This window comes from Melospiza georgiana, chromosome 25, assembly GCF_028018845.1.
Source record: "Melospiza georgiana isolate bMelGeo1 chromosome 25, bMelGeo1.pri, whole genome shotgun sequence".
In the NCBI taxonomy this organism is placed as follows: Eukaryota; Metazoa; Chordata; class Aves; order Passeriformes; family Passerellidae; genus Melospiza; species Melospiza georgiana.
Window position 1 is genome coordinate 2,929,277 of NC_080454.1, and position 19,952 is coordinate 2,949,228.

General features: G+C 47.6%; 1 pseudogene; it reads left to right on the top strand.

Moving 5' to 3' along the window:
* LOC131093335 (zinc finger protein 271-like) overlaps positions 1-19,952 on the top strand; it is a 162,742-nt pseudogene that overhangs the window by 40,229 nt on the left and 102,561 nt on the right.

The window sequence follows — 19,952 nt, forward strand, 5'->3', positions numbered from 1 at the left end:
AAGTGATTCAATTAAGGACAGTGGCCAAGGCATTCCAGAAATTTTCTCAATATTGTTTGATGAATATCAATGGATTTCTTTTAATAGTTACTAGTGATTTTTCTTCAGCCGTTCTTTGTTTCAGGATTCTGCAAGTCTGTTTCAGGACCAAAAGGGACCTTCAGGGATGTCAAAGATCAACATCTCCAATGACTGGGATTGTACTGGGATGCTACAGGGATCATACTGGGAACAGCTGGGCCCATGCTGGGGCAGACTGCGATCACACTGAGGGAGACTGGGATCATACTGGGACAGAGTAGGCACCTGCAGGTGGCAATTGAGACCATATTGGGGACAGATGGGATATACTGGGAGTGACTGGGATCATTCTGAGGGTGAACAGGAGCAGCTCTGAGCAACTGGGATCATGCAAGGAGCAACTGGGAGGAACTGGGAGTGACTGGGTGCATGATGGGGGTGATTGGAAGCCACTGGGCTTATCCTGGGATGAACTGGTACCATGCTGGGAGGGACTGGGATCATATGGGGAGTGACTGGGACTACAGAAGGGACAGCAGGGTTCAACTGGGATCACACTGGAAGGAACAGGGAGCAACTGGAACCATGATGGGGGCAACTGGGATCATACTGGGTCATACTTGGAGCAACTGGGACTGCACTGAGGATGACTGGGAGTGGCTGTGAGCAACTGGGATCAGGCTGGAAGCAACTGAGGACAACTGGGACTAACTGGGAACCTGCTGGGAGTATTTGGAATATGCTGGGAGTGATTGAAACCACAGTGGGGGTAAATGGGAGCAACTGGAACCCCACTGGATGATAATGGGAGCAGCTGTGCCCATGCTGGGGTCATACTGGAACTGACAGGCATAATACTGGGAGTGACTTGAAAAGCATTAGGAATATCTGAGAGTGACTGGGATCCTACTGGAACCAGACTGGGAATGACTGGAAAGGTGCTGGCTCTGATTGGAATCATACTGGAGGGAGCAACTGGGCCCCACACTGGGCGTGACAGGGAGTCACTCGGAGCATGACTGGAATCATGCTGGGAGGATCTGGGAGTGACTGGGGCCATACTGGGGGTGGCTGTAACCATACCAGTGTGGACTGGGTGCAACTGGAATCATCCTAGGAGCCACTGGGATTACAGCAGGTGAAAATGGATCCTGACTAGGGGGTACTGGAAGCTACTGGGCCCATGTTGAGAAGAAAATGTGGCACATTGGGAGCAACTGGGATCAACTGGAAGGTACTGGAACCATCCTGAGGGGATTAAGGACACAACTGGCACAACTGGGTGTGAGACTCTATCCAAAAATTCCCTCATCTACCTCACGATTGTCATTGGGGACCACTGAAGAACAGACCCCCCTGTCTTAAATCTCTGGCCCTGTGGGAGAAAGTCACATGCTAAGGGCCCGGAGACCTGAGAGCATTGCTAAGCTATTGTTTCACAGATGTGTTTACTGTATGCTACACTGAGCTCAATGAAAAGAAGAGAAAGACATTCTGCCCTTTTTGCAACAATAGCTCTGGGATTTTCTCCCACCTCTTGGTCTGGCCAGACTTTTACTGAGTTTTGGGTTGCCCTCCAAAGAAGACCCCTTGTCCTGGGGCAATGTTATGATGCTTGTATCCCCATTCATCTGTTCTGTGCCTTTAAGACCGGCTCTGAAGAGTGAAAGTTTTGTTTGGGTTTCTCTTATCAGGGACACAGAGATGGGCAGTACATAGGGCTGTTTTGGCTTCTTGCTTTCGGCTTGCTGCTTTGCTTGCTCTCTTTCTGCTCTCACTTCTGCTCTGCTTTGGCCTCTGCTTATTAGCTAGTTTAGCTAAACAGTCCAATTCCTTCCTGGACTGTTTCTCCTCTCCTTTTCTTCGACCATCTCGAACCTGCTCTGGATTGGGACCTGGGAACACCGAGGGTTGGCACCGTTTGGCTGCAGCAGCTGCCTCAGCGCCGGAGGGACTGAGAACAAAGCAACCACCCCCGAAAGAGACTTTCTGATTTTGCCATCTTTCTCAGAGCGGTGTCATCTGGTATTGTTCATTTTGTGTTCTGGAAGGTGCTGTACCTGTCAAATAAACAGGTTCTTTCTACTTCTCTCCGAGGAATTGTTTCCTGAACTGGTTGGGGGGAGGGGCCGTGTGGATTTGCTTTCTGGAGGGGCCCTCCTTTGGAGGTTCTCTACCAAATTTGCCCTAAACCCAGACAAAATATTGTTGCCCAATCGTGGGGCTCGAGAGAGAGTGGAAAAACCCTGTTTTGACTGCATTTTGGTTGCTATTACTCTGTTTTCGTTTAAATCAGCTAATAGCCATGCTTTTTGAATTCATAATGTCTACTGGGGTGAAGATTTGCATGCATTTCTGGTCCCTAGGGTTTTTTGAGAATTTAATACCTCTATGGTCCCTAGGTTTATTTTCTTATCCAGAAATAGCTTTAGTATTGCCCTTAATACGTAGGTTTTACATCAGAGAGGCAGTGACCAGAGTAGCTATCCTGCTGGGCTTGGTGGCAATGATGTGCAAGAAGTTTATAAACATGCTAGGGTCTGCTCCAGGTATGAATGGTTCATGGCTATGGTTATGCATCCAGTTTGTTCGAGGAGCAGCAGGGAATGAGGTTTTTCAGCCTCTGCTTTCCTTCTTCTCCTATGAATCAGTTGCATCACTAGTGAAGGATGTTCAGTTTCCCCTCAATGTTAAAGAAACCATCTTTCTGGTATTCAGTCTGGTAACCTTCCTCTATAGAGCCTGCTGCTTCTCTAGAATGAGGGCTGAGATTTCTAGATGGGCTGATGAAACCCCTGACTACAGGAGTAGACCCCGGTGTGGAAAATCCTAAGTGGTGTGGGAAATGGGAGGATATGGGCCAAATCCTGAAGGAATTCTCTGACCCTATAGTCTGGGATTTTCCCCATGAACAAATTCAGAACCCAGCTGAGGTGGGAAAATATCTGAAAGAGAAGTACTAGGATGAGCCTAAGGAGAGGATAGTCATTGCAGTGAGCTGAGCCCTGGCATATGGTTATCGCACACTGCTAGATACTGTCGGGCAGCAGACAGAGGGAGGGGGGCAGGGAGATAAATCAGCAACTATCCCAGTGACTCAGGCAGCAGCCAACAGCGCAGGCTCGAAGCCAGCAGCCAAACCAGATAGCGAGCCTAAGCTAGCAGCTAAAACGATGGCTGTTGCTACCAGCACTAGAAGTGGGAAATGCATGGACAAGACCAATCGACCAGTGGATGATGATGATGATGATGATGATGAAGGAGAAGGAACCTCAATGCCTCCTGACATAAAATCAGGAGTCAAAGCAGCAGGTGTAAAATCAGATGCAAATATTGAGTCCTTTTCCCTGAAGGACCTGCGTGGCCTAAGGAAGGATTACACCCAACGACCTGATGAATCCATAATTAGTTGGCTGGTCTGTCTCTGGGATGCTGCAGGTGAGGCTACAATTCTGGATGGCACTGAAGCCAGGCATTTGGGATCCCTGTCACAGGATTCTGCCATAGACCAAGGAATGATGAGGGGGGCTAACTCTCACAGCTTCTGGGAACGCGTCCTAAGAAGTGTAGGAGAAAGATACCTGTGCGCAGACGATCTCTATATGTAGCAAACTCAGTGGAAGACAATAGAGCAAGGGATCCAATGCCTGAGAGAAATGGCAGTGGCAGAGATTATCTTCTCAGACGATATAACAACTAGGAACCCAGACTTGGTAACATGCACGTCTGTGATGTGGCGAAAACTTGTACAACTTGGGCCACATGAATATGCTTCTGCCTTAGCCATCATGAAGAGGGATGAGAGGGATGAGACTGTGCTTGACATGGCAAGGAAGCTCCGAGCATATGCAGATGCTGTACATGGCCCAACACATACCAGAATCGCAGTGGTAGAAACACGTCTGCAGAATTTAGAGGATAAGATAGAGAAGAATCATAAGAAGCTTTGGGAGAAGATTAAAGAAGACCTTCTCCAAATTTCAGCAGTACAGATCAGAGGTTCTGGTATCCAAGGCAGATGTTTCCCAGATGGTGAGAGAAGGTACACCCCACGAGCTAAGCTGTGGTTCTACCTGCGTGGGGAAAACATGAGAAGGTGGGATAGGAAACCTACTGCTGTTCTGGCACGACGGGTGCGTGAACTGAAGGAAGCCAACAGAAGGAAAGCAGCTCCAGTTGCCTGTAGCCGAACGGCCAGGTATGATGATGATGACATGTCTGATCCCCTTGAAGAAACATCCAAAACATATCCCAGGGAAAGAAGGATAACCAGGCTTAGAGGGGCCCTGCCTCTAGCCAGGTAGAGGCCAGGGAAAATCGTGTTTTCTGGTCTGTGTGGATTCGTTGGCCTGGCACATCTGAACCACAAGAGTACAAAGCTTTGGTTGACACTGGTGCGCAATGTACATTGATCCCATCAAGACATGTGGGGACAGAGTCCAATTCTATTGCTGGTGTGACAGGGGGATCCCAGGATTTCACTTTGGTGGAAGCTGATGTGAGCCTAATGGGAAATGAGTGGAAGAAGCATCCTATTTTGACTGGCCCAGAGGCCCATGTATTTTGGGCATAGACTACCTTCGAAGTGGGTATTTCAAAGACCCAAAAGGACTCAGATGGGCATTTGGAATAGCTGCTGTAGAGACAGAGGGCATCCAGCAATTGAACACCTTGCCTGGGTTGTCTGAGAATCCATCTGCAGTAGGATGCCTGATGGCAGAAGAGCAACAAGTGCCAATTGCCACTTCCATAGTGCATCGATGACAGTATAGAACCACTTGAGATGCTGTGATCCTCATCCATAAGATGATCCGAGAGCTGGAGAGCCAAGGGGTGCTCAGCAAGACCCACTCACCCTTCAACAGCCCCATTTGGCCTGTGCGAAAATCTGAAGGAGAATGGAGATTGACTGTGGACTACCGTGCCTTGAATGAAGTGACTCCACCACTGAGTGCTGCCATGCCAGACATATTAAAGCTCCAGTACGAGCTTCAGTCCAAGGCAGCAAAGTGGTACGCCACTATAGACACTGCCAATGCATTTTTCTCCATTCCTCTGGCAGCAGAATGCAGGCCTCAGTTTGCCATCACATGGAGGGGTGTGCATACACCTGGAACCGACTGCCCCAGGGGTGGAAGCACAGCCCCACCATCTGCCATGGACTGATCCAGGCTGCATTAGAAAGAGGTGAGGCTCCAGAACATCTGCAGCATATTGATGACATCATTGTGTGGGGGAACACAGCTGCGGAAGTGTTTGAGAAAGGGAAGGAAATCATCCAGATCCTCCTGGGAGCTGGTTTCGCCATTAAAAAGAGCAAAGTCAAGGGACCAGCTCGTGAGATTCAATTCCTGGGAGTGAAGTGGCAAGATGGACGGTGTCAGATTCCCACAGATATCATCAACAAGATCACAGCAATGTCTCCACCCACCAGTAAGAAAGAGACACAAGCTTTCTTGGGTGCCATAGGTTTTTGGAGGATGAATATTCCCGAGTACAGTCAGATCGTGAGCCCTCTTTACCTGGTCACCCGCAAGAGGAACAATTTCCTGTGGGGCCCTGAGCAGCAACAAGCCTTTGTCCAGATCAAGCAGGAGATTGCTCATGCAGTAGCCCTTGGCCCAGTCAGGACAGGACCAGAGGTGAAGAATGTGCTCTACTCTGCAGCCGGGAACCATGGCTTGTCCTGGAACCTTTGGCAGAAGGTGCCTGGGGAGACTCGGGGTCGACCACTGGGATTTTGGAGTCGAGGCTGCAGAGGCTCTGAAGCCAACTACACTCCCATAGGGAAGGAAATCTTGGCTGCCTATGAAGGAGTCCAGGCTGCCTTGGAGGTAATAGGCACTGAAGTACAACTCCTCCTGGCACTCCAACTACCAGTACTGGGGTGGATGTTCAAAGCAAAGGTTCCTTCCACTCATCATGCCACCAGTGCTACATGGAGCAAGTGGATTGCTCTTATCACTCAGCGCGCCCGTATAGGTAAACAGAATCGCCCTGGGATTTTGGAGATAATTACAAATTGGAAAGAAGGTGAGAATTTTGGTGTCACAGATGAAGAACAAGAACCAGTGACACGTGCTGAAGAGGCTCCTCCCTATAACCAACTGCCCCCAGAGGAAACACGCTACGCTCTTTTCACTGACAGTTCCTGTCGCATCATAGGGATGAACCAGAAGTGGAAAGCAGCCGTATGGAGCCCCACACAATAGGTTGCACAAGCTACCGAAGGAGAAGGTGGATCAAGCCAACTTGCTGAACTCAAAGCTGTTCAGCTGGCTCTGGACATTGCTGAGAGAAGTGGCCAAAGCCACTACCTTTATACTGATTCATGGATGATAGCCAATGCTCTGTGGGGATGGCTGGAGAGGTGGAAAAAGGCTAACTGGCAACGTAGAGGGAAACCAATTTGGGCTGCTGATGAGTGGAAAGACATTGCTACCAGGGTAGGGAGGCTACCTGTGAAAGTCCGCCATGTAGATGCCCATGTACCCAATAGTAGGGCCAATGAGGAGCACCAAAACAATGAGCAGGTAACCAAGCTGCAAAGATAGGGGTGTCCAAAATAGACCTAGTTTGAGAACATAAGAGAGAGTTATTCCTAGTTCGATGGGCCCATGATGCCTCAGGCCACCAGGGCAGAGATGCCACCTATAAGTGAGCATGAGATCGAGGGGTGGATCTAACCATGGACAGTATTTCTCAGGTTATCCATGACTGTGAGACATGTGCTGCCATCAAGCAGGCCAAGCAAGTGAAGCCCCTCTGATACGGTGGGCGGTGGTCCAAGTACAAGTATGGGGAGGCCTGGCAGATTGACTCCATCACACTGCCCCAGACACGCCAGGGCAAGCGCTACGTGCTGACCATGGGGGAAGCCACCATAGGATGGTTGGAAACCTACCCTGTGTCTCATGCTACAGCCTGGAACGCCATCCTGGGCCTTGAAAAGCAAGTTCTGTAGAGACATGGCAACCCTGAGAGGATCAAGTCAGACAACGGAACTAATTTCAAGAACAGCCTTATCAACACCTGGGCTAGGGAACATGGCATTGAGGGGGTGTACCATATCCCCTACCATGCACCAGCTGCAGGAAAAGTGGAGAGGTACAATGGACTACTAAAAACCCAGTTGAAAGCTTTGGGTGGGGGATCTTTCAAAAATTGGGACAAGCATTTAGCAAAGGCCAACTCGTTAGTTAACACCCGACGTTCCACCAATCGAGCAGGTCCTGCCCGGTCTGACTCCCTGAATGTAATAGAAGGAGATAAAGTCCCAGTGGTACATATCAGAGGTTTGTTAGGGAAGACTGTGTGGATCAATTCTGCCTCGAGTACAGACAAACCCATTCATGGGGTTGTCTTTGCTCAGGGACCAGGTTGCACGTGGTGGATAATGCAAAGAGATGGAACAACACGATGTGTACCTCAGGGAGATCTGATTGTGGGGTAAGAATGATGTGCAATATCACTGTTCATTGGATGTTACTACCATTGTCTGTACATTAAACCATACAGACATGAGATAGAGGGAAATGTGTAAGTGTCGAAGGTCTGAGCAAGTGATAGATGGAGCTTTAAGCGACTAAAGTGAAAAGGGGGAATCCTGCACCTCTGTAATATAGGGCCTGGATTCAGTGGTCCAGAGTGGGGATGTGATGAAGGCATGATGGGTATTGCTTGTAAATTTTAGGGGAACAGAGGGAAATTTTGTATGAATAATGCATGATGTGTTGTATGTTGATGATATGGGGATAAGGGGTGGAATGTCCTGGGGTGACATTATGATGTGTTTTTCCCCATTCATATGTTCTGTGCCTTTAAGACCGGCTCTGAAGAGTGAAAGTTTTGTTTGGGTTTTTCTTATCAGGGACACAGAGATAGGCAGTACATAGGGCTGTTTTCGTTTCTTGCTTTCGGCTTGCTGCTTTGCTTGCTCTCTTTTCTGCTCTCACTTCTGCTCTGCTTTGGCCTCTGCTTATTAGCTAGTTTAGCTAAACAGTCAAATTCCTTCCTGGACTGTTTCTCCTCTCCTTTTCTTCGACCGTCTTGAACCTGTTCCGGATTGGGACCTGGGAACACCAAGGGTTAGCACCATTTGGCTGCAGCAGCTGCCCAGCACCGGAGGGACTGAGAACAGAGCAACCACCCCCAAAAGAGACTTTCTGATTTTGCCATCTTTCTCAGAGTGGTGTCATCTGGTATTCATTTTGTGTGCTGGGGATGCTGTACCTGTCAAATAAACAGGTTCTTTCTACTTCTCTCCGAGGAATTGTTTCCCGAACCGGTTGGGGAGAGGGGCCGTGTGGATTTGCTTTCTGGAGGGGCCCTCCTTTGGAGGTTCTCTACCAAATTTGCCCTAAACCAGGACACCCCTCTGCTCATTTGCAATCACCAGACAAACAGATGTAAGAAGCCTCTTCACCAGAGAAAAAGTGAGACATGAAATCCCTATGTGAGAAGGCCCCCTCTCACACTTTCCAAGCACTGGGACTGAAACCCTCAACCCGGGCGAGGTGTGTGGGGGAGGCAAGCTAACCAAAGCAAGATGGATGTTGCAGGTGTGAGCATTGGACCACAAAGACAATGCCTCTTGCCCACTGCTGAGAACATGGATTGTGTGTACCCTTCTCTAAATACCATTCTTTCCCCCAAAGATACAATAGACTACCCTTGATTTGGTTTAATGATCTATTCCCCTTCCCCTATCAAAAAAGAGTGTAACTAGAGTACAAATGGACTGCACCTCTGAGATCTCCCTGGATGTGTCCTGGTGAACTCCATCAGCTGGACATCGAGGGACTTCGCCATTGTAGGTTTGGTAGCTATATACCCATTCTTTTTCCTCCCTCTTTTCTCTTATTTTTTCCTCTTTTCCCCGATTCCTCCCCAACGCAATTTTGCTAGGATTATTTCCATAGAGGTGCATTTGTTTTAATTATCACTGCAAACCCCCTTGTACCATGTTGCTTCTTTTGCACTCTGAGATCGCGAACCATCATGAAACCCGTTCGTAAGGATGGATCATGACACCAGGTCACTGTGGCCTGGTTTGGTTTCCCCAGGGTAGGAAAGATGTCTGGCAGCTGGAGCAGGGTCTGGGAAGGGCCTCCAAGGTGGGGCTGGAGCCCTTGGGCTGTGAGCAGAGGCTGAAGGAGTTGGGCTGGTCCAGCCTGGAGCAGGGAAGGCTGAGGGGCTCCTCATCCCAGCCTGGCAGTGCCAGCCAGGAGGGGATGGAGAACACAGAGCCAGGCTCTTCACAGGGTGCTGGGGGGGGGACAAAAGCCAATGGGTGGAAGGGGAAAGAGGGGAGATCAGCCAGGACAGGAGGAGATGAAATGAGTCAGGCTGGTTTCAGCATTTCGTCAACACCAAGAGCAGCCTGACCTCCCTTCTCCATCCACCACTGACAGCTTTGCAAATCAGGAATTGTTGGAGCTGTTTTGCCCCCATGCCAGGACAAGCATCCTGATACAATAACTTAATTGTGTTTGTATCTATCACAGAGCTGCATTTGTCTGAAAGTAATTTTAGTATGGAAATCACTTGTGGATGGAGGACTCATCAGACACTGCTGGGACTTTGCACATGGCTCAGGGAAGAGCATGATTGTTATTAAATTGTATCCTGTTCAACTGTGGTCCGTTGGCCATGAAGAGAAACTTTCTGTGCCTCCGAGTCTCACCAGTTCCTGGTCCCTCAAAGGACACAAACCTGATGAGTTGTGGCTCCCTCTCCAGTGGCTGCACTTGGACATTCCCCCCATACCCAGAGCAGAGCTCCCTTAAACCCACAAAGTCCCTGGCAATGCAGGGATGAAGGGTGCAGGACAGGCTGTGGGGATCAGGGGCAGGCTAGAGCCAGGGAGAAGAATGACTTTTGCATTTGATGGAGCTGTGCCTTCCCTTGGCTTTCTTGGCTGACAATAAATGAACATCCCTCTGTGTCTCAGGCAGCTCCTTCCCCAAGGAAAGCAGGTGGGAGTTGGAGCCAAGGAGCTGAAAGCTGCAGGTGCAGCCTGGGCTGGAGGGAGCTCAGATTTGCACAAGGCTGCTCTGAGTGCCAGGGCTTGGGTGGGGAAAATGGTGGGGTGGGGGTAGGGACAGAGTGTGATTGATTGTCAGCCATGAAGGGTCTTGATTTTCATATCCATTCAAACTGCATGAGGAGGTACTTGGATTCAGTGTCAATTGGAGATTGCACATATCATGAAATTACCAGGAAAATAAAACTATCAGGACCTTAAAAAATTTTCTTCCTGTCTTCTTAAATATCCTGTATTCACACTGAATACACTACTGAGATATACTTAACTACAAATTACTTGGAAACTGAAATATAATTATTCCCAGAGGCTTGGCTTGTTAAGGTGTTCTTAATGTTAATGAGCCCTGGGACACTGAATTCCTGCACTGAAGAGCTGAAGGCTGAACAAGCCTCTGGAGCAGGAAAATTCAGCCGCAGCCTCCAAGGTGCTGAGGATGTCAGCAGCCCTCACTGAGGCCATCCCTGCCCAGAGACCATGGGGGAATGGGAAGACAAGGAGAGCGTCCCTGGGGCTGGGGCAGCACAACTCAGAGGCACCAGCGGATCCGTCTGGGAAATGGAGTGTGGAATGTGGCTGGGAAAGCCCTGCCTGGGCTGTGCCAAGCAGGACAGACAAGCCCTGACTCCCATCCCCCAAAAAACTCTCTCAAGGAGTCATTTAAATGGAAACTCAATTGTTTGTGTCCTCTGAGTTGTATGTGCTGGAGAAATAGCAACAAGAGACTCTAAAAAGTTCCAAAGAGCAAAACAACCTCTACTGTCAACTTTAGAAAATCAGAGAAACTTTTGCAAAAGGTTTAATATGACATTCAATCAACAAAAAACACAGCTCAAAGCATTACCATACGCCATTCAACTTCACAAGCTTCTAGCCTGTTCAATTTTAAGTTACTCAAAATTTGCAAGAGGACATATATAGAAGAAGTAGACACAAAAAGAGAGACGGACAAAAAAAATACAGAGAAGCACACACACAAACAAACACAAAGAACTTATCCACTCCTGGATTCCAGCAGTGCTCAGATGGAAATTCCAAGGGGATGTAGGGTCAAGATATGTGCTTGCCTTGTGGTCAGCCATGAATACCCCTTGGTCTTCCTGGGCCCTTCCCACAGGTGGGGCTTGGGGTCATTTGGTCTCTCAGGACCTGGGGTTGGGGCTCCAGAGGTGGCTGTGGAGCGTTGCCTGTGCTGTGCCAGGGACTGGCAGACACTGCTGGGCTGGGATAGAGGCTCTGGTGGGATTGGGGTTCCAGGGCAGGGCATGGCAGGGCTGGACCTGTCCCTTCCTCCCCGGCTCACAAAATGTTTCCAGCCAAGAATCTCCTGCAGTCTTTCACAACAGGCAATATTGGAGGTGGAAATCCCAATTCTGGCCATGGGCACCTGACTAAGAAGGACAGTTCTTTCCCATAGGAAGGCAAGCACGGAGCGCCAATGTTTCAGCAGCTGATAAGAAGAGACCCCCAACATGCCAATATGAGTTTGATCAGTCAGGCAGTCAACAGGAGGCCAAACCAGCCAGTGCTGTTCCATGTTCCCTTGCCTTTATGAGGCCAAACAGTGTCACAACAGTTCCTTGATTCCATGGGGTCCAGCAGTGTCACAATGGCCTCTTGATTACAAGAAGACCTGCAGTGTCACAAGGGACCCTTGGTTGTATGGGGTCCAGCAGTGTCACAGTGGCGCTTTCATTTCATAAGACCCTGAAGTGTCACAATGGTCTCCGTGGCTCCCCAGGCCCCACAATGTCATGTGACTTCTCTGTTCCATGAGGCCTTGCAATGTCACAAAGGCCTCTTAGTTTCATGAGGCCCCACAGTATCACAATGGTCCTCTTGGTTCTGTAGGTATCTCCATTGTCACAATGGTGTCTCTGGTTCCATAAGGCCTCACAGTGTCACAATGGTCCCTTGGTCTCACAGGACCCCACAGTGTCATAATGATGCCTTGGTCTCACAGGGCCCCACAGTGTCACAATGGTCCCTTGGTCTCACAAGGCCCCACAGTGCCACAATGGTCCCTTGTTTCCATGGGCCCTGTGCTGCTGCATTCCCCCCTCCCCTTCTCAGCCCGCCCTGGCGGCTGAGAAATGCTCCTTGGGCCTCGGCCTTGGCCAACAGCCCCTGGGCTCAGCTCCTCTGCAGCTCATCACAAACACTGCTGCCCAACCAGCTCCTGGTTTCTCTAGAAGCAGCCCTGGGAACTGTTTTTGTTCCCTCAGTGGCACAACATCCCTGTTCTCACACTGCCAAAGAAAGCTGTTGGTGCCAAGTTGGGCCAGGATGAAGCATTGCTGGAACTGAAGCTCCTCTCTTGGGGCCCTAAAAACAGTGCTCCAAAAGAGCCCTTGGAGCTCTCCTGGGCCAGTGACTCCCTCTGAGTGGGGCCTCTCCCAGCCAGGAACTCTCCTGTTTGCTGCACTCGGGGATCCTGAACAACGACAGAGCCTGTGCTGATCCCTCCATTCCTCCAGGCTCAACCCTTCACCCACTGGGGAGTTGCCAAAGGATCCACAGTGAGCATTCCCTGTCCTCAGGGGAATTGCTCACAGGTACCTTGCACTGACTCTTTGTGTCTGTGTGCACACAGGAGTGCCTGTGCTGGGGAAATGTGGCAGAAATGCTGCTCTCTGAGGGGCTTGAGTGCCTTGGATAGCTGAGTCAGTCAGATATCCAGATAGCTGAAAGTAAGGTTTAAGTCATGAGGTCTAAGCTAAGTTCAATTCTCCTAAGAGTTGTTCTTTTGCAAAATTGTTACGTTTAATTTAAGTTATTAGATAAGTTTAATATTGTTAAGTGTTATTCTTCTGTTAAATTGCTAAGTCATAGGTTCTAAGTAAAGTTAAATACTGTTAAGTGCTGTTGTTTTGCTAAACTTTGATATTTAAGGTATCAGTTACATTTAAGGTGTAAGTTAAGTCCTGTTAAGTGTGAGGCCTGTTAAGCTTTAGGCCATATTCCTTTTATCCTTGCCCTCACTGTGCTTATGTCATACACACACACAGGGACAATTCTCAGTTCATTTCTGGTTTGATTGCTTGGATTTGATTTGGTTTTGTTGTTGCTTTGTTTCCTTGGTGTGCCTGAAGTTTCCAGTCAAGAACAGAGCGACTCTTGCCAAGGAACTTTGTGCTACTGTCCTTTAATATTAAATCTGGTTTTTTGATGATCCCTGGCCGGGGATTTTTCAGGGCTCTCAAGGCCTCGTTGACACCAGGGTGAAGGAGCCCTGGCACAGGCTCTGGCCCTGGGGAACACGGGGACGCTGCTGGGGGGTCCCTATCTCCCTGTGCCACCCCCAGGGTCCGGGCCCCCCATCCCTGTGTCAGGCTCTGGGGTCGATCTCGTGGAACATCCTCTGGGGGAGGCTGTGGGGCCGGGGGCGGGGGGACCCGGGGGGAGAGGGGTCCCTGCTGTGCACAAGTAGGGTTGGACTGCTCTGGGGGGAGCTGTGAGGGGAGCTGGGGCAGAGTGACCTCCCCAGTGACCTCACACAGCCCCTGTGATGTCACACTGCCACCTGTGATGTCACATGGCTCCTGTGATGTCATAGAGCCAGCTCTGGGATGTCAGCCTGGAATGTCAGGCAGTTGCGCTGTGATGTCACAAAAGACTCTGTGATGTCAGAAAGCCACAATGTGATGTCGGAATCTGTTCTGTGATGTCTCAACCTGCTCTATGATGTTACACAGCCAGCCAGTGATGTCACAACCCATTCTCTCATGTCACAGACCCATACTCTATTATGGCAGGATCTCCTCTATGGCCACAAACCCACTCTATGATGTCACAGAAGCTATATGATGTCACAACTCCCTAAGTGATGTCACAAACCCCTCTCTATGATGTTATACTGTTATGAGTAGAAAAGTTGCCCATTTTATTAAAAGGTTGCAGAGTTCCCAGGTTGGGCTAGTTGCTGCCAGGGTGGAGTTCTAACTGTTTGTTGGTGTAATCACCTGTTGTTAATAGGTTTTTTTAACTACCTGTTGTTGATTGTTGGGAATTCCCCTTTTTGTGGAGAGGCACCCTGCTGCTTCCTGGAGGATGGCACCTGGGACAGTGAAGAGGATGGGACAACCAAGTTGGCATGCAAATGGCATCAGGGTTGGCATGCAAATGAGGAAGCCCCTCACCAAACTTAGCCAAAAACCCCTAAAAACATCAAACCAACATGGAATTGAGGGATCAAAGTGATGTCTAGACATGAAGAACAGAATCCAGTGTTCGCTAAGACCCTTTTTACCCCTCACCCTAACCTAAAAACATGGTGGCTGGAAAGAGGACCTCAAATGTCAAACCAAAATATTGGGAATCCCCTGGTGCTCTTCTGAGGAAGGAACCCCCAGCTCTTGTTATGAATAAGAAGCTTGACAAGGCCAATATTCAAGCAGCACACAATTTATTTATTAATATGGTAAAGTATGAGCAATACAGCGCTGGGTACAGTGGGGGAAGTTTTCCCTCCAACTGCACACCGATAATTGAGGGCTACAGGTATTTATAGGGGTACTCACCAGGTTTTTTCCGCAGTTTCTATTTCCAATCTTTTACTCATCAGCAATTTTTATTCCAAATTATTACATCACAATTCTATACACTATTGTGATTTTAATTTCTCAGGATGTATCTCAAAGGAGTATCCCCAGATGGTGACAGTCCAGTTTCCGAAAGAGGAAAGACGAATCCCATCTGGTGGGGTCCAGATCCCCAAATGTGTGTCCACCTTTTAATTGCAGAGACTATAGATCTCATAACAGTGATGTCCAGCTTCCCTTTGGTCGAAACCATAAACCCTTGAGGTGATGTTCATCTTCCTTTCTCAAGCTGTTTTTCTCTGCTTCAATGAGGCGTGAGATAAGCATATTTCCTTTATATATATTCCAAAGCTATAGTTTCAAGGATACAAGTAATATTCTAAAATTATACTTCAAAAGGTTATTATTGCAGAGCTTTTTATGGATTAAATGCAAGCAAAAAGCAACATCTTTAACACCTTAATTCCAATGCTCCTAAATCAACTAGGGTTAATTGCAAACAAAAGATAGGTTCAAAGGCCTTTTTTCATGCTTTATTTTCCTCAGTTATTATTAGAATTCACAGCTCTCCCATTGTCGGGGTCCACACATTTTGCATTCACAAATACACATGTCGCTTGTTTGTAGCTGACACAAAACACAGCTTTGCATCTCACAGTCCCCCTCTGCTTGTATAAATTATCATTTATCTTACTCATTCGTGTCTGTGCTTCAAATCTGGCCAAAACTTTGGAATGTTTCTCTTTTTGATCTCTTTTCTTTAATTTCATTATTTTGTTTATCTTAGCTGTTTTCTCAAATTGACCAACTTCTCTGGTGGCCAATTCCGAGTCGGTTACTGTAATCTGCATGCTTTGAATAACTGAGTGGATTAGTCAGATAAAACATGGAGTAAGGCAAGGTAGAAACAATAACCCAGCTAATGAGCACAATATCAGGAACCCTATTTTCTTCCACCAAGTTCCTCCTCCAAGCATCTGGTCCCACCATGAGGCTTGAAAAATGGAATTCCATTTTTGGACAGGGACATGAGCCACCCTTTTGATCTCTGCTGCCAAATCCCGGATGTTTCTCCGTAATCATCAATCTCAACCTTTCCGTCTACAGGGCAGTTCGCTGTAAGCTTTTTGTCCACAAATCTAATATATACCATTTGGGGCTTTCCATGGGTCATTTACACCTTCAGATTTTCAATTTTCTCCAACCCAGTATAATTTGCCACCCAGAGTGCACATCTTTAATTGGTTATGGTCATAGCACACTTCACTAACATGGGAATGTGCCATGAACATTGATTCCATTTTTCCCCTGAACCAGACAGTATGATTGCATTTGTCACAGACAGCCGGAGCAATAGGCTGTGATCCTGCAGCTCGCTCGTGAATTATGTGGAGTTCAGGAGCGAGGCTACTAAGGCCCATTGCCTGGGATGCAATGATCAATACAGTGAAAATAATCCTCAGAGGGTTTAACTCTCTACTTCTTCAAGGCCCCTTGGGTTGCATCCAAGGGCCGAGATGTAGATCTTCTCAGTAGCAGAGTTTATACCTTGGGATTTAGTCACTGATATCTTTCGTTTCATTTTTGTCTTTTGCCTCGTGAGGCTTCAGATCTCTATTTATTGTTGTTGTGGTCCGATTCTTTTTAATTTAGGCCAGTTTGCCCCTGAGTTCGGGGGATGTGCGACTACAATAGGGTTGGTGTATGTGCCTCCCCCTCTTCCAGCGATGCTTGGCTTCCTGCCACTCTTCTGCTTTAATTTGATATTCATCCGGTATCCAATGCTCTTGTCACGCTCTACTTTTTCTAATTTGGCCTTTGGTACTTCTTGCAAATCAATTTCTGCTCTTGTACTGTGTACCCACATTCTCTACCAATCTTTATCACCTGTTTTAATATATTCTTTCCTTACTGCCACCCACAAAGTTTTGTCAGTTTCTTTCTCTTTTTCTTTCATACAGTTACAGCAGAGAGCATTAGGGATCTGTCCCCTTGATAGGTTTGTATACCAAAATTCTTCACACTCTATACACTTAAAACAACGCCATGGATAACACTTACAGTTTGGAGTAGTACATTCTACCTCTGGTGAGTACAATTGGTTTTGCAGCTTAAGGTAGGAGTGTTTTTGTGACATATATCAGTCTCTTTTTAACTTGATTTTCAGTTCTCTGGGGGTAGATGCAATTCTCCACTGGGATTCAGCAGGCGTCTCTGTCGGTGGTTCCATCTCTGTCGGTGGTTCCGCTGGTCCTTTGACCCACGACACGTGGGTCCAGCCTTTTACTGCAGTTCGGACAGCTGTATCGGTGGTCAGCAGAGTTAAATATGGACCTTCCTACCTAGGAGACAAACCGTCTTCCTTCCAGCTTTTAATCAGCACCCAGTCACCTGGTTTTATTTGATGTATGCTAAATCTGAGAGGGGCTGATTGAGCAATTACCTCTTTTTCCCTTAGTTTTAGGACATGCTGTCCCATCTTCTGGATGTATTTTTGAATAGTCATATCGGCTATGATTACTGATGTTTGGGGTACTTCCTGGGAATAAGGCACTCCATAAAGCATCTCACATGCAGAAAGTCCCGTATCTGCATTTGGAAGTGTCCTTATTTTAAGCAATGCTAAAGGTAAACATTTTGCCCATGGCATTTGGGTCTCAATCGTTAATTTTGTTAACTGCTGTTTTATAGTTTGGTTCATTCTTTTCACCCTCCCAGAGCTCTGGGGATGCCAAGGGGTGTGATATTCCCAAGAAATCCCCATAGCTTGTGTTACTCCTTTTGTGATGCTGGAAGTAAAGCGGGAGCCCTGATCAGAATCATTTGCCCTGATAATCTTAAATTGAGGAATGATTTGTTCCAACAATATTTTAACCACAAACTTCGCTGTGGCTCAGGCAGCCGGGTAGGCCTCCATCCAATGAGTTAGTTTATCTACTAATACTAGCAAGTATTTCTGTCTGCCCACCCTTGGTAATTCAGTATAATCCACCTGAACCCTTTCAAATGATTGGTAGGCTATTTTTCTACCACTGGTTGAAGCTTGTCTCATTACCTTTCTGCTAACTATTTGACAAGTCAAATACCGCTGTGTTATTTGTTTTGCTAGCTCAAAATTTCCAATACATCTATAATATTTTAAAAAATGATCACATAAGGGTCTTTTTCCCCAATGAGTACGTTGGTGTAACTGGCTTAGAATCCTTCTAGTGTAAGTCTTAGGTAAAATCTCTCTCCCGTCTGGCAGTACCCATTTTCCCAGCTCTTTCTTAGCTTCTAGTCTTTTTATAGCTTCCTCCTCTTGAGTGCTGTAACTTTTTGGCAGCTCCTCTTGAATTTCCGCTATGGTGTTCAGCTGGATAGTTTCTTTTAATTTACATGCTGCTTCCTTAGCAGCTTGGTCATCTGTGTTGCTTCCTCTCACTAAGCAGCTTGACCCATGTTGATGACCTCTTACATGTACTACAGCTGTTCTCTTAGGTCTTTTCAGGGCTTCAAGCACTCTGAATTTTAACTCCTGATGGATCGGGTTTCTTCCCTTGAGTGTTTATCAAACCTGTTTCCATCCAGATTTTTCCAAATGTGTCTACAATTCCAAAGGCATATTTTGAGTCTGTGTAAATAGTCCCCACCTTATCTTTTAAAAGTTCTAAAGCTCAGTATAAAGCAAATAATTCACAAGCTTGTACTTATTTTTCCTCTATTTATTGCAGACATATTTTCTCCTTCTACAATAGCGTATCCTGAATTTCTTTTCCCTTCTATCACCCTTGATGAACCAGCGATAAAATATTTTTCCCCACTAGATAGCTCTGTCTCACTTAAATCTGGTCTCATGTACAGGCAGTCCCTGAGGCCAGAGGGATGGAGACCCCCCGAGCATCCCCCAGGTGAGGGGACAGAGACCCCCGAGCATCCCCTGGACTGAGAGCGATAGAGACTGCCCTGAGTACCCCCTGGCACAGGGGAGAGGGAGGGAGAACCCCCAGGTATTCCCTGGGGTTAGAATGATGGAGACCCCTGGGGAATGGCCTGGGGTGACAGGGACTGGGACAAACCCCCTAGGGAATGGTCTGGGGCAGGGTAAAACCTCCCAAAGCACACCCCAGGGTGAGCGGCACAGAGGCTCCTCAATCAACCCTGGGCACCGGAAAAAGTAATGTTCTTTCATGTCAGAAATCAAAATTAATCTTAGATAAAATGCCTTGAATTTGCTTTTCCCACAAATCATTTGTGATGGAAATGCAAACAAATCCCAAAATTTTATAAACTTACAATAGAAGCTATTTTGTGGCAAATCCAAATTCCATTGGTCCTGCACAGCTCCAGCTCAGCTGCTGGCACATTCTGATGAAAGAAAAGTCGAAATTAGACCCAATACGGATTATGAAAAGGAAGGGGAAGCTCTGTGTAGCTGTCACAAAGGTGACAGGGACAAAGAGAAAAATTATTCTAACATTTGGCAAAGCCTCCAGCCATTGAAAGAGAGCGACAGGGACAGAGATCTCACCTGCGCAGGGCAAGTGTGACATTGTCCCATGTGTGTGTGGCCTTCCCGGGGTGGGAGTTTTACACCTGAGCCAGTTTGGGTAAGGAGTTTGGTGTTCACCCCCTGAGCAGGGATTACCCCACTGTTTCAGGTTGCAATGCAACATGTAACCAAATGCATGTTTTCAATCCCCATCTTCATCAACTGCTATAAGCAGGTGGGACAGTGTTCTTTATATCTTCCATGAATCATGCCTGATAACGCCCACCAGGGGGGATATCTTCTGTGAATGGGCCATTGAGTGTCACTGCAGGACTGATAAAATTCCATCCTCCCATTGTGGGATGCTCCGTCCAGGGGGAGGAACCAAGCATTCCTACCTGGATATAAGCTGACACTTTGCTACACCAGGAGCACCTTGCCTACTGGATTCCCAGAGGACAAGAGCTCCATAACCACCACTGGACCTCCAGAGGAAGACCAGACCCTTCTACAGGATCACTGCTTTGACAGAACCACGTTCATCTCTCCAACAGGACTGCAGCCACCATTTAATGGGACTGCTGCAACCACCCTGAACAACAGGGTGTCAGGTTATATCCTGACTCTGTCAGTTTAAGGCAGTGTTTCTGTATCATTACCTTGACGTTCATTTTCCTCTTAAATTGTAATTCTGGCTTAGATCCTTCCCCCGGTTTGCCTTCAAACCAGTATAAAACTCAGTGTGCTCATCCCTTGTTTTTCTCCCAAAACAGGATTTCCCATTCCCAAATCTTGATCAGATGCAAGAGGAGGCTGCGAGGAAAAGGAACATGCCCTGAGACACCCAGATAGGTGAGGAGGAAGTCAGTGCCCC